Here is a 15,624-nt window from a genome sequence, read left to right as displayed (position 1 = left end):
CGCCGCCGCGAGCCCGCTGCCCTGACGTCCCTGCCGGCCGGCGGGCCCGCCCACAGCCGGTGAGAGTTGGCCAATGAGCGTCGGGAGGCTGCCAACCCGCCCTTCCCTCCCAGGCCCGCCCCCTCCCGGCGCCCGCAGCCATCTTAGAGACGGGCAGACGACGCCGTGGCGGGCGTCACTGTCCGGGCGTGACGCCGCGGCGGGTCGGTGGAGCTGCGCTGCGTAGGGGTCGCGCTAGGTCCGAGCCGGGGCCGCCGGCTTCCTGCCCAGCTTAGCTGCCCGAAACGGACCCTCCGCTTCCGTCCCAGGCTCTCTGACTTCCCTCAAGAGTGGAAACCCCCGAAAGGGTCTTTTCAGTTCAGTTCAGTCCCTCAGACGTGTCCGACTCTTTGCGACCCCATGAATCGCAGCACGCCAGGCCTCCCTGTCCATCACCAACTCCTGGATTTCACTCAAACCCATGTGCATCGAGTCGGTGTTGCCATCCAGTCATCTCATTCTCTGTCGTCCCCTTCTCTTCCTGCCCCCATCCCTCCCAGCATCAGCCTCTTCCAGTGAGTCAACTCTTCGCATGAGGTGGCCAAAGTATTGGAGTTTTAGCTCCTGCATCAGTCCTTCCAATGAACACCCAGGATCAATCTCCTTTAGAATGGACTGGTTGAATCTCCTTGCAGTCCAAGAGTCTTCTCCAGCACCACAGTTCAAAAGCATCAGTTCTTCAGCGATCAGCTTTCTTCACAGTCCAACTCTCACATCCATACATGACCACTGGAAAAACCATAGCCTTGACTAGACGGACCTTGGTTGGCAAAGTAATGTCTCTGCTTTTTAATATGCTATCTAGGTTGGGGCTTCCCTGGTGGCTCAGAGGTTAAAGCGTCTGCCTCCAATGCGGGAGACCCGGGTTCGATCCCTGAGTCGGGAAGATCCCCTGGAGAAGGAAATGGTAACCCACTCCAGTATTCTTGCCTGGAGAATCCCATGGACGGAGAAACCTGGTAGGCTACAGTCCATGGGGTCGCAAAGAGTCGGACACGACTGAGTGACTGAACAGAACAGGTTGGTCATAACTTTCCTTCCAAGGAGTAAGCGTCCTTTAATTTCATGGCTGCAATCACCATCTGCAGTGATTTTGGAGCCCAAAAAAATAAAGTCTGACACTGTTTCCACTGTTTCCCCATGAAGTGATGGGACTGGATGCCATGATCTTAGTTTTCTGAATGTTGAGCTTCAAGTCAACTTTTTCACTCTCCTCTTTCACTTTCATCAAGAGGCTTTTTAGTTCCTCTTCAATTTCTGCCATAAGGATGGTGTCATCTGCATATCTGAGTTTATTGATATTTCTCCTGGCAATCTTGATTCCAGCTTGTGCTTCTTCCAGCCCAGCATTCCTCATGATGTACTCTGCATATAAGTTAAATAAGCAGGGTGACAATATACAGCCTTCACAAATTCCTTTTCCTACTGGGAACCAGTCTGTTGTTCCATGTCCAGTTCTAACTGTTGCTTCCTGACCTGCACATAGGTTTCTGAAGAGGCAGTTCAGGTGGTCTCTTTCAGAATTTTCCAGTTTATTGTGATCCATGCAGTCAAAGGCTTTGGCATAGTCAATAAAGCAGAAATAGATGTTTTTCTGGAAGTCTTTTGCTTTTTCCATGATCCAGTGGATGTTGGCAATTTGATCTCTGGTTCCTCTGCCTTTTCTAAAACCAGCTGGAACATCTGGAAGTTCACGGTTCACATATTGCTAAAGCCTGGCTTGGAGAATTTTGAGCATGACTTCACTAGTGTGTTTGAGATGAGTGCAACTGTGCGGTAGTTTCAGCATTCTTTGGCATTGTCTTTCTTTGGGATTGGAATGAAAACTGACCTTTTCCAGTCCTGTGGCCACTGCTGAGTTTTCCAAATTTGCTGGCATATTGAGTGCAGCACTTTCACAGCATCATCTTTCAGGATTTGAAATAGCTCCACTGGAATTCCATCACTTCCACTAGCTTTGTTCGTAGTGATGCTTCCTAAGGCCCACTTGACTTCACATTCTAAGAAAGGGTCTTCTAAGGGTTTACAAAACAAAGAGAAAGATGACATCACAAGTCTGTCCTAATAATGATTTACAACTATTAAATTTTCCCACAAGGCCTTTAAAAAATATGCGATCAGGTAGGTTTGTTTTTTAATTTGAAATACACATGTATTTTTTTTTTCTTTTGGGCCAAACATGAAAACCAAGCTGCTAAAAAACCTTTATTAGATTTTTTATAAAACAATTAGAACTAGTCGATGAGGGAAGAATCCGTTCACAAATTCCCAGTTGTGAAACACAAAGTAAGTAACAATTCAACGGATCCTAAAAACACAAAGCAGTTTATCTATTAGTTTTATAACTTTGGTTCTCTTTAATATGGTATTGTTTTTGTACAAATGAGCTATAACCAAGAGATTTGCTTATTTGTTGCAAAGTAATTTGTAATTTCAAAATTTGTGCTAGTGAAAACTACTGGCAACTGATGATTTAAAATTAATTAGAAATGTCTTTAGAAATTCAATAGCTCCTTATATTGGCTTTCTATGACACTTAGAAACTGCAAAAGAATTTCACTGACCATATTTCTAAATATCACAACCAGCATTCATATTTATCCAAACATACTTTTGGTAAATTCTTTAAAATAATGTAGAAGCATATACTGGTAGATTGGGAATCCAGAAACTAAGGTGTATAACAATTCTTACTCCATCACTCACTAAATTCTTTTCAATCAATAGACAGACAAAAAAGCTAGGAAAGGAGGACTAGAAAAAGAGATTAAGGGTTACTGAGTCTTTCTTGATGGTATCAGGCCTAGCCCATCCAGTCCTCAACTCTTGGTTAACACTCCAAGTAATCTTTTCCAGGCTCTGATCTTATCCAGTGTCACCCCACAATAGTGACACCTACATTAGTATTTCTAGTCCACATCTCTTCCTTGAACCCCATGCTCCTTGTCTCACTCATGCACTCTGATATCCTATAGGCACTTAAAATTATGTTCAAAGCTGAGCTCTCAGCTCTTCTCCCACCCCAACTCCATCCATAACCTGTCCCACCTCCAGGATGCTAAGTCCATGCTTGCAGTTTCTCAGGCCAAAACCTTGGGATCCTACTTGATTCCTCCCTGCTCATGACATAGTAGGTCTATCACCAAGCCTAGTCAGCTCTTTCAAAATCTATCCAGGGTAAACCATTTCTCACTACCTCCACCATGGGCCAAATTGCCATCATACCTCACTTGGATTATTTTAGTTTTCATTTTTTGCTGGGCTACATGACATGCAGGATCCTAGTTCTCTGACCAGGGATCAAACCTATGTCCCCTGTGGTGGAAGCATGGAGTCTTAACCACTGAACCGCTAGGAAATTCCCTACTTTTGGAAGGGGGTGGATTGTTTTAATAGCCTAAATGGTCTCTTGCCTCACTTCTGTCTTAATTCAGTGGCCATAAAGCTCTTTTAAAAACTCTAGATTCAGTTTTGTCACTTACGTGCTCAAAATACTTCAGTGGCTCCCTATCTCAATAAAAATAAAACTGAAAAGCATGAAATGGGTCAAGGCCCCTACCTGACTTGGCCTCAGTCACCCACTCACCCAGCTCCAGCATCACTGCCTCCATGCTGCTACAGGGGCCCCCAGAATATGGGTGACATGTACATGAGTTGTCAAATCCACATAGCGAACTCCCATTTACTTAAGGTCTATGTCTTCTCTGCGGAGAAGGCAATGGCAAGCCACTCCAGTACTCTTGCTTGGAAAATTCCATGGATGGAGGAGCCTGGTGGGCTGCAGTCCATGGGGTTGCTAAGGGTCGGACACGACTGAGCGACTTCACTTTCACTTTTCACTTTCACACATTGGAGAAGGAAATGGCAACCCACTCCAGTGTTCTTGCCTGGAGAATCCCAGGGATGGGGGAGCCTGGTAGGCTTCCATCTATGGGGTCACACAGAGTCGGACACAACTGAAGTGACTTAGCAGTAGCAGCAGCATGCCTTCTCTGAATGCTAAATTGAAACCTTCAGGCCCTCTCACGGTCACTTTTCAACTTTCCTGACTTACACTCTTCTTAGCACTTTTCACAAATGTGTTTGTCATCAGTATATCTGTATTTTCTGTTACCCACACCAGATCTTAGACTCTGACAGCAAGGGCTCTGCTGCTTTATCTTCAGTGTCTAGAACAGTGCTGAATAGGCACTTCATAAATACTTGCTGAAGGAATAATGAACCATCACAACCCCTCAGAGGCAGGTACTATTACCCCTCCCCCCCAACACAAAGATAAAGAAGTCAGTCTCAGGCCTGGGGTCTGAAATTGAAAAGGTTTATGGCAGAGCTCCAATACTTTGACTACCTGATTAGAACAGTCAACTCATTGGAAAAGAGGGGAAAGATTGAAGGTAAAAGGAAAAGAGGGCAGCAGAGGATGAGATGGTTGGACAGCATCCCTGACTGAATGGCCACGAACTTGAGCAAACTCTGGGAGATGGTAAAGGACAGAGAGACCTGGCCTGCTGCAGTCCATGGGGTTGCAAAGAGTCGGACAAGACTGAGCGAAGGAACAACAATAGGGCAAAAAAAAGATGTAGATACTGGTGTTCTTAAGATTACAGTCCTGGGGCACCCAGAGTCAGTGCCGTCAGGTTTGAAGCAGTGACTGTTCTCAGCTGTTGCTTTGGGTCTGGGCTCCAGGTGCTAGTACAAACCGGACTGCAGAGACAGGTGTGGCTTCACGCCCTTCATGGACGCTGTTCAGTGTGGCCACATGGACGTGCTCCTCGAAAAGCACAAGATAGAGAAATGGTTTGGTTCTGTCCCTTCAGTTATTCCTACAAGTTTTAGCCCAGGGGATAAACAGAAAGCGTGGTGATTCAGATGGTGGGTTCAGATCTCAACTCTGCCACCTTCCCCACCATAGGCCAGCTTTACCTCTTTAAGCATCAGTGCTTCCGTGTGTAAAACAGACAAGTTTCACTTTTTCACAGGGTTACCGTAAGGATAAAACAACGTAATACACAGAAAGCAGTTAGCAAAATGTCTTCAGACTCACAGGCAACCAGTCCCTCACTCCAGAGCTGCAGAGGGAAGCCACTGAGTTCAGGGACACAAACTTTCCCCAGATGGCAAAGGAGTGAGACCCAGGATCTTCTGGCTCCCAGGAAGCATACTGGAAACCCTCAGTGTCAGTTTCCAACCAGAATGGAAGCTGTGTCAGCAGTTTTTCTTTCGTTACATCTTTCTGACTCATCATGGTATTTTCTACTTACACAAGAGAATTCACAAAATTTTGAAAATGTCTTCTGTATCATTTAAAGTCTCCTGTTTCTCATTTACTGACTTCTGTGTTTTAGATAAATCTCTCAAATCCTCCCCAATTGATTCTATTACTTTTAAAACCATTTTTGACCAAATCAGGGTAAAAGGAAAAATGTTCAAATCCAGAAAAGACAAAGTCATAGGAATGAATACAAGACTATGAAATCTGTGCAGCTGAAGGAACCCGAGTTTCTGTCAGGGGCACCGGGCTCCCCCGTCAGTACTGCTATGGGTGATGCCCTGAGCTGGGTCTTCTGTCCCCACCCAGCCCTGCACCTGGCCTGCGCAGGGCAGCAGGCGGCCTGTGTACAGTTCCTCCTGAGCTCCGGGCTCCAGGACTCTGGACATCATGGGTACCCTGGCTCAGCATCTCACATGGAGCCCCGATGTCCTTCAGTGCTTCGACCACGGCATGACGGCTGAGGGCGTTTCCGGAGGTAGACAGTGAATCCATGGGAACGCGTGTGCTGCTGCTTCAGTCACCAGCAGGTGTGGTAAAACAGGCCAGGAGCCAGTGTTTTCTGTACGCCCCCTCAGGTGGAGGACCGCCCCCTGCCACCCGGGATGAGGCGGCTGGCTTCCTGGCTTGATGATAGCCCATTGCACAGTCAGACTCTTTTCAGGGTCTCTGATTCACTTTTACCTTCAAGTGGAGTCGATAATGGGGATGAAGTTAGCATCTGAAATCCTTAGAGAAGCATGAAAATACAGGGTGGGGACTTCCCTGGTGGTTCAGAAGTTAAGCCTGCACTTCCACTGCAGGGGCCAAGGTTCAATCCCTGGTTGGGGAAATAAGATCCCCACATGCCTCGAGGTACAGCCAAAAAATAAAATAGTTTTTTGAAAGAAGAAAATGCAGTGTGCAGACTGTTATATGTGTGCGAGATGTTTTGTAATAAATCGCCTGTGGCAAGGCCATGGTAATAACATTTAGAATGTAGCAACTTTCCTTTGCCTTGAGCCACAAAACATGACTGGCCTGTTTACTTTCTTCTTTCACAGGCTCTTCATTGGCCAACAGTGGTTTAGCTTTTGGTTTCAAAGCCAGGGAGGAAATGCTGGAATATTTACATAGACATGACTTCCCTGATGGCTCAGATGGTAAAACGTCTGCCTATAATGCGGGACAACTGGGTTCGATCCCTGGGTCGGGAATATCCCCTGGAAAAGGAAATGGCAACCCACTCTAGTACTCTTGCCTGGAGAATCCCATGGATGGAGGACCCTGATGGGCTACAGTCCAAGGGGTCGCAAAGAATCAGATACGACTGAACGACTTCACTTTCATTTTCTTTCTTTACAAGCAGTTAATGGAAACACTTCTATATTCTAACCTCTGCTTCTTAATGTTAAACATTAAAACATTTAATGTGCATTAAAGCATTTAAGTAAACATTTAATGTTTAATGTTAAAACTTTGGACTATAATGTTTTAATCCTAAGGTTATTATTTTTAAGTGCCAAGTTCTGTATTGGCTTACTTTGGAGAATAAATGCATATAAAAATACATCAAAGATATTTTCAAACCTTTTTAATAACCTTGTTTGAAGGATGGTGTTTGTTCTTGAAGCCACAGTTCGACTGTCCTGTCCCACCAGCCCAGGAAAGTGATTTGTGACTCTCCAATAAATGAGACACTTGACATCGTAACTTTAAGAAATTCTGTAGCAACTTAGATTGAAGACAGAGTAAGTCCTTCAGCATTTGGAATCTTTTTCTTTTTTTTAATGAAAAAAATAATTATCAATCCCAGCCAATCTGTTAAAGAAAAATGTTATGTGTCAATCACAAGCAACTCAGTCCCCTCCTTCAGAGTAATCTGGTGGGAACTTAACAGACGTGGCAAGAATGTTGAATTCTTCACTATTTCCAGACAGCACTGGCAGGTTTTTACCCCTAACAACCAGATAAATGCTCTGGTAGAAACACGATGGGCTTCCCAGGTGGCTCAGTGGTAAAGAACCTGCCTGCCAACGCAGGAAACATGGCTTTGATCCCTGGGTGTGGAAGATCCCACGGAGAAGGAAATGGCAACCCTGGGAAATCCATGGACAGAGGAACCTGGCGGGATAGTCCATGGGGTCACACAGAGTCCAACACAACTGAGCAACTAACACAATGACAACAGAAACACGACTGTGACCTCTGAGTCACACACTCTCCACCTGCACCTCCTCGAGCTGCTGGCACCTTTCCTGTTGCCCCGGCGGTGTCTCTGCGTCACTTACTCTGGGTCTGAGCGTGGCCTATGAGGAGGACCCCTACTTGCAGGTGGGACAGGGAGACCCACCGGGTGCTGCCCGTCTCCCCTCGGTGCACACATGATGTAGCTTTTCCTCCGCAGTGACTGCTCGCAGGTGCCTTCCTGTCCGAGCTGTGGACCTGGTGTACACACGCACTGTGACGCTCGTCTGTGGGGTTGCACTCGCTTCCCCAGGACGCGGCTCTCCATCTGAGAGGCTCTTGTAGCTGGACCCAGGCCATCAGATGTGCTGCCAAAACCACTGGGGAGCCAGAGGACAGTGATGACGATACCATTCACCGGCAAATCCAGGGCGATGATACAATGACACCTGTTCCTGCAATAGTGACGCATGAGAATGCTAATACAGCGGTGGTGATCATTAGCATGATCCCCTCACTTCCTATTGCAGGTACTTTTCTCACTTCCTTTGGGTCTTCACTGAATGGGGCCCTTCCCTGGCCACATGATCTAAAAATCCTTTCCCTCCTTCAACGTTCTATCTTCTTCCCTTAGTTTGTGCTTTCTCCATAGCACTGACCGCTAAGGGATACACCACACCACTTGAGTTGTTTGTCTACTCTTTGTCTCCCCAGCTAGAAGGTAAGCTCCTCAGCCCGGGTTTCTGTGTCTCTTGCTCACTCACTGTATCTACAGGGCCCAGAACAGCCCTGGCATGTGTGATCTTGATACGGTCAGTGAGTGGAGGATGACCCCTGCGGTCTTGAGCACTGACTGTGTCCTGGATGCTGTACTGAGCACCCTTTCTAGCCAGCCTCGTCCTTCCCTGGCTCTTCCGCAGTGCAGCCCTCCTGACCATCCTCGGTCTCAAGCATCCTTTCTCATCCCGACCTGCCCTTGGTCCCCAGCTCATCAGCACTGCCGGTTCCTGCCACCAGCTTCCAGCTGCTGCTCTAGTTCACAGGGACCTAACTGCCAATTCAGGTGATGTCCTTTGGCCCTCCTGTTCCTGATGCTTTCAGTTCAATGAGCGATCACTCCCGCCTTCCGGAAGCTGGTTTCCTGTCACCTCCAACAACCTGCTTCTGGGCTTTGCTGTTTCCTCTCCTGTCTCCGTCAGGCCCTGACCTATATGAGCTTCTGTCCCTGCTCCGTCCTGCACAGCCACGTCTCACCCACTCTCATCCCACTGCCCCTGACCAACAGCTCTCCAGCCCTGACCCTCTGCTGCTGGCTGTACGTTTTTGCATGGACGTCCTAATCCGGCCCCACATCCAGCTCACTTAAAACCTAGCCTCCCCCTAATATCAAAAATTTAGACTTGGGCCCCAGGTCGTGACTTCATCCTCCCAAGCCCAGACTTCAGGGGCACTGAGTGGCTCATCAACTTTTTGCTGTGTTCCACCATGACTTGCCGCCCCCGGCTATTCTTGCACCAGATGGGCACTTGGTCGATCATCAGCTCCTCATTGGCCAAGGTGAAAGGTCTCCAGAGTGTTACACACAAGTGTGGCCCTAATGAAGCCACCCTTCCCTTCAGCAAGGAAACAGTTGACCATGAAGGGGGTTGACCTGAAGAGATGCAGCTTCTTTCTCAACTGGTATCTGAAAGGCACGTCCTGAGAGCACAGGGTGGGCCTTCCTGGCCACATGGGACTTGTGTCCCCCAGGCCCTGCCCCCATCTCTCTGATGACACCACCAAGTCCCTGACAGTGGCTCATCAAGGTGAGGGAAAAGGCTTAAAGGGCTGAGTGCTTCCAGGCCCCATGGGACTGGAAAGGGCTCCATTTGGCTTTCCAAAATTCACATCTAATAACCCAGGAGACAAAGTGGCTCACAACAGACACCACTCTTCCACAGTGTAGACAGGACTCCAGTAGGCCCCAGGTGGACCTCGAAGCTCCCTGAAACCTTCTTATCCCTGGGGATCCTGAAGCTCCCTGAAGCCTTCCTATCCCAGGGAACACAGCTCAGAGGCCCCAGGAGCCTGGGTCTAGTGCCTCTTAGACTTGTCCTCTCCCCTCCTGCTTCCAAGTAGTCTGAACGGGTAAACCAGGCCATTGGTGTCCCGGACTGCAGACACATCGTCCTACCCGTGCCTAAACTCCAGACACACGCGCCTGCCTCCCTGGGTGACAATGTATCTCTCTGGGGTAAAAGTATAAATCACTAAATCTTTTGTTATATTCCCTGCCTATAAAGGGAGATTAGGCACTAAGTTCTCTCCTGTGAAAATCAGTAACTGGATGTAACGGTGACAGTGGCACCAGGAAGGTCACTTGAGCCCGATGTGATTGCAGGCACAGAGTGGATGTGACCACAGGCCACGGAGTGGAATGTCTTGCACATGACATGGCTTGGGAAGATGAGCTCCGGCTACCTGATGATGTTCTTGTTGAAGGTCACATGTGGAAATCTGCTCTGAGACCACTTCTTGGCATATGTGACCAGGGTGGAGGTCTTCCCGGTGCGTGGGGACGCCAAGAGGAAGGGGGTCACCTCTGACCAGGAAGACACACTCCCACGGTGCCCTAATCAGGATCTGCCGACGCTCATCTCGCTGCCAGCCAGGCACCCGACAGTGGCACGCTCTTAGTACTGATGGGAACTAAACGCCAGGTGGTGAAGGGAGCAGCAGAGTGGAGGCAGAGCCACCTGGGCTGGGGTTGAGGCCCTGGCAGCTCCAGCAAGGGGCCCCTTGACCTCCCTGGGCTTCAGTCTGCTCCTCAGCCGTGTGCCTGTAACACACAGGGAGAGAAAGCAGTATGAACAAAGCTCAGATAAAGAGTGACCAAGCACTTTAGGAGCCAGGCAACACAACTAGCTAACCCTGGCAGAACACTAGACATTGTATTTGGGGATGCATGTTCAGACCAGAAGGTGAGAGGCCCTTCTAGGCTTCACCTTATGGAAACCCAGGAGCTCCTGACACTGTCTGAACAGGAAAGTCACATGAGCAGCCACCCCACAGCCATCCGTGTCTGAGCAGACGTGTTGATAGGTAACAGGCCGGATCAACCCCACCAGATGGGCCATCTGTCCATCCAGGGTGGATGCTCCCTGGATTGGTAAGAAAAAGGAATTATTCTTTAACAACTGCTTTTTGGATGATTTAATTGCAGCAATTCAATACTAGATTAAGGTAAAGACACTCTGGCAGATGGCAGGAAGGGGGATGCAGTGACAAGAAGTCTTCCAGGAATGGCAGCCCCTTACCTGCAAACGTCATTATTTTCACCACCTGGAGAGGCCCCACTTCGTGACTTAGGATTAGCTGTTTGTTCATGTGTCAGTTGGATGGTAGTTTTCTTGCTGTAATCATTACAGAAGAGAAATTAGGGAAAGAGCAAGATACTGAAAAAATCAGGTGATAAACTACCAAAATGAGGCTGGGGTTGCTCCTGGCTTCCAAGACAACATTTAAGAACCCCTGATGATTGATTCCACACGATGGAGGCAGAACACAGAGAACTATTTCCAGCCTCTCATTAACTCACTGTGTTTCACCATAAAGCCCTTCATTTCTCTGGTCCTTTCATATAACCCAAGTTTTTACCAATACAGTGGGCTGCCTTGTAAAGCTATCCTTACTGATCAGTGTTCAGAAGCTAGATGACCATCCTCTGTTGGGACTGCTCAACAGAAGGGGAAATTGAGTAAAATGCTTTTTAAAATTCTTTCCAAATTAAAGAATCTGTGGCCTTTTATTTCTCTAAGGGATCAATGACAATGATTAAGGCTTCAAAGCAGAGACTGAAGGAAGATTTTGAAAATAAATCTAAAATAACTTTTAGCCAAACTTGACCACCAAGACACATTCTTCCAAAGAGAAAAGGTGACACCTCCCCAGCCCTCTCCACAGACTCTTCACGTACAGCAGGGGCAGCGCAGAGGTCAGGGAGGTGTTGGCACACACAGGCCTCTGCCTCGGCGAGGAGGAGGTGCTACATCAGATTCCACAACGCCCACCCAGGGTCCACACTCAGGGAGCACTTAGTGGTGGCTGTGTAGCTGTAAGACATTCACAGCAGCGTCCGTGGGAAAGATGATCCATTAAATGCTGGTATCTCGGAAAGGACTTCAGAAACCAACTTCCTCCCAGGAGACCGTGACTTACCAGATGAGGTTCAGCACGTACAGGTCCAACTCCCAATCTATGCCATACCTCAGCAGGATGCCATGCACCCTGCTGATGGCTTGCTCTTCATTCATCAGGTATTGGCGATACAACTTTTTCCAAGGAATGAACTAGACAGTTTAAGAAATCCAAAAGAGCATGCAGGCAATGGCTATTAGAGCACAGATCAGGCTACAAACATACAGATAGTTTGTTTAAAAAACAACTAGAGCCCACAACTCAAAAGCTGGAGAAAAGGGCAGAAACATTACATAAATTTTAGTTGGAAACTGGGAAAGGGGGGGTTCATTTTTGGTTTCAACACCAACTTGTTACAGAATCTGTGGAGAGCTAGTGCTTCAATTTGCCTATCTGAAACAGTGTCCAGTTCCTGTTGGGATACTAATGACTCAGAGTTTCAAAAAAAATTAAACAACTTGAGAGCTGTGGCTATAACAGCATTAAACAAAACACAATTTAAGTCAAAAATTTTAGAAGAAACAGAGAAGATTATAAAATGATAAAAGGATCAATTCACCAAGAAGATATAACAGTTATAAATATGCACATACCAGACAACAGAGCTCCTAAATCTAGGAAGCAGATACTGACAGAACTGAAGAGAGAAACAGACAACAGGATAATAACAGGAGACTTCAATACTCCACTTTCAAGAATGGATAGAACAAATAACACTAGATCAACCAGACCTAACAGACATATAATGAACATTCCACCCAACAATATACAATCCTTGCGAGTACACACAGAACATTCTCCAGGACAGATCACATGCAAGGCCATGAAAGAAGTCTTAACACATTTTAAAAGACTGAAATTATAGAAAGTATGTTTTTCAATCACTAAGAATGAAACAAGAAAAAAGTAGTAGAAATAAAACTGGAAAACTCAAAAATGTGAAAATTAAAAACAAAAACATTTTTAAAGCAACCAATGGGTCAAAAGGAAATCACAAAGAAATTAGAAAATATCTTGAGACAAATAAAAACACATATACCAAAATGTAAGGGATGAAATGCAAGCAATGCTAACAGTTTATAGCTATAAACACATTAAAAAATAAGAAAGATCACAGGGACTTCCTTGGTGGTCCAGTGGCTAAGACTCCAAGCTTCCAATGAAGGGGGCCAGGGTTCAATCCCTGGTCAGGGAACTAGATCCCACATGCTGCAACTAAGACCCTGTGCAGCCAAATCATAAATAAATAAAATTATTTTTAAAAATTAAGAAAGATCACACATCAGCAAGCTAACTTTACACCTAAAAGAACTAGAAAAAGAACAAACTAAATTCAAAGCTAGCAGGAGGGAGGAAATAATAAAGACTATAAAGCAGAAATAAATGAAATAGAGAACTGAAAAATAGGGGGAAAAATTAATAAAACCAAGAGTTTTCTTTTTTAAAAAAAAACTGACAACTCTTAGATATATAATGGAAAAAGGGAAGATCTGAATAACTGAAATCAGAAATGAAAAGGAAACATTACAACTGATGTCACAGAAATAAGAAGGGTTGTAAGAATAATTCAAACAACTGCAGGTCAATCAAATGGATAACCTAGAAGAAATGAATGAATTCTTCAGAACACACAACCTACCAAGACTGAATCATGGAGATACAGAAAATCTGAACAGACCAATAATGAGTAAGGAGACTGAATCAGTCATCAAAAGCCTCCCAAAAAGGAACAGTCCAGAAACAGATTGCTTCACTGAAAAAGTCTACTGAACATTTAAAGAACTAGTATCAATCCCCTCAAACTCTTCAAAAAAAACGGAACAGGAGGGAGCACTTGCAGACTTATTCTGAGGCCAGCATAACCTTATACTGAAGCCAGACAAAGATACCACAAGAAATAAAATGAGAGCCGTGACAAGGTCACTGAAAGTAACTCCATCATGTCATTGCTAGTGATGATAAAGAGTACTGTTCTAACATTTCAGGAGGTAAGGATAAGCTGAGATATGTTCCCAAAATCTTCTCAAGCAGAGTGGAGGGAACCCTCAAGCATCCCCATTCGATCAGAGATCTCAATTAAGTGGGTAGATTTACTGACCCAAAACAAAGTTTACAACTAAAAACAGAACATTTCTCTGAAGGTAGAGACAAGACCCCAAGCAAAGAATGGAGCAAGCGTGACATGAAATTTCCTCCAAAATGTTTTGGGTTTGGAAGAGAAATGTACTGGGGCTTGACATATCCGTCTTGCCCTCAATCTCTAAGGTTTTAAACTTCAATACATTTGAAAAATGGGTTAAATTCTCCACCTCTGGCATATTGCCAATGGCTGGTCTAAAGGACATACAAGTTAAGTAGAACATTCTCACAACCTTCAGGCTTCCTGGAGACGTGAACCTGGTAAGTATAACGAAAAACAGGCTGGGGAAAAACAGGCTGTGGGCTAATGGTACTGGGAAACCCTTTCTGAGAGCACGGGGCTGCCCCCTGTGTCATCCTCAGAAGGCACTCCTGAGACTACACACAACACTCATTCAGTAATCACCTCCTATTAATATATGTAAAATACCATGCCTCCAAGGTGGTCTGCCTGCCAATGCAGGAGACAGAAGAGATGCAGGTTTGATTCCTGGGTGGGGAAGACCCCCTGGTGAAGGGCATGGTAACCCACTCCAGTACTCTTGCCTGGAGAATCCCATGGACAGAGGAGCCTGACAAGCTATAGTCCGTAGCGTCGCAAAGAGTCGGACAGGACTGAAGCGACTTAACAACAAAATATCATAATATCCATTGGAGAATGCACAAACAGGACAACCAGCCCTCCAGCCATGCTCTAATAGCTCAAATGAAGGAGGAAGCCTCTCTAAGACCACACGTGAACGTGACAGGCTTGAAAGTGAAAGTCGTTCAGTCGTGTCCGACTCTTTGAGACCCCCCATGGACTATACAGTCCGTGGAATTCTCCAGGCCAGAATACTGGAGCCTTTCCCTTCTCCAGGGGATCTTCCCAACCCAGGGATCGAGCCGGGTTCTCCTGCATTGCGGGCAAATTCTTTAACAACTGAGCTATGAGGGAAGCCCACAGAGGTATAAATCGCTGTAGCGGCATAAGGAAGAGACAGGGTGACGTCCGTGGGATGGAGCAGAGGAGTTACTCGGGGAGTGGAGCCTGGAAGAGGTGAGACGTCCACAGAGACATGAGGGGGCCCTCTGGGCTGGTTGGACGTGGGGTGCAGATCAGATCAAGCTAAGGAAGGTACCACACGGTCCACAGCCGGGAGGCAGCACATCGTTTGCTGTGGACAGAATACAGGGATGGACGGGAAGAATAAACACGCTGAGAGGCGCACGGAAAGATCTCAGGTGCTTCCAGGGGTTGGGATCTGATTCTGGCGGACAACGGGACATGAACATTTCTTTTTTTTTTTTTCCCGCCTCGTCGCTTGACACGAACATTTCTGAGGAAATATTTTCTGAGGAAAGGCCACCGTCAGGAGCACGCGTTACGCGAGGCGGCGCCAGGCACTTTTAGAGAGAACTTCAGAGAACGAGGAGCGCGCTCCGTACCAGCGGATCACTGAAGACCCTCCTCCAGAGGGGCACACACGCTCAGGTTCCGGGAGAGGGCTTCTACCCGCAGGAAGGCAAAGATGTGACCGGGCTGAGGGTAAGGCTCGGAGCAGGGTCCCAAAGAGCCCGCAGAGAGCTAGAACGGTGTCCAGACCAATGTCGTCCACCTCTTGGTCGGGAGCTCCAGGCTGCGCGCAGCGCCGCCACACACCGTCCTTCGCTTCGGGCCGCGCTTCCCCGGGCTGTGGGCACAACAGGCGTCCCCGAGAAGAGCGAACCGCCGAGTAGCCTGCAGACCGCCTACATCAGCTTCGCCGCCGCCGCCGCCGCCCGAAGTTGAGTCCTCCGGCGACGCTGACGGAACGCATCCCCGGCCAATCATAGCTCGCATACGGAGGGGCGCG

The 15,624-nt window shown here is 47.0% G+C and overlaps 1 long non-coding RNA gene across 3 annotated transcripts; it reads right to left on the bottom strand.

The window, feature by feature from the left end:
- Positions 1 to 5,445: 5,445 nt before the first annotated feature.
- On the bottom strand, positions 5,446 to 15,560 carry LOC129559397 (uncharacterized). Of its 3 annotated transcripts, XR_008686524.2 has the most exons (5): positions 15,218 to 15,560; positions 11,672 to 11,802; positions 10,771 to 10,866; positions 9,935 to 10,292; positions 5,452 to 7,929 (listed from the first exon to the last, which is right to left on the bottom strand). It is a non-coding gene; the product is annotated as an uncharacterized LOC129559397 (long non-coding RNA). The 3 variants fall into 3 exon arrangements; XR_008686525.2 differs by having other exon boundaries at positions 5,446 to 7,929; positions 11,430 to 15,560; XR_008686523.2 differs by having other exon boundaries at positions 5,453 to 7,929; positions 11,672 to 15,560.
- Between the last annotated feature and the right edge of the window lie 64 nt (positions 15,561 to 15,624).

This window comes from Moschus berezovskii, chromosome 15 (genome assembly GCF_049115385.1).
Source record: "Moschus berezovskii isolate FMDL1 chromosome 15, NW_MosBer_1.0, whole genome shotgun sequence".
Taxonomy (NCBI): Eukaryota; Metazoa; Chordata; class Mammalia; order Artiodactyla; family Moschidae; genus Moschus; species Moschus berezovskii.
Note: the sequence above shows the minus strand (reverse complement) of the source record. Positions and strands in the feature narration are given on the sequence as shown.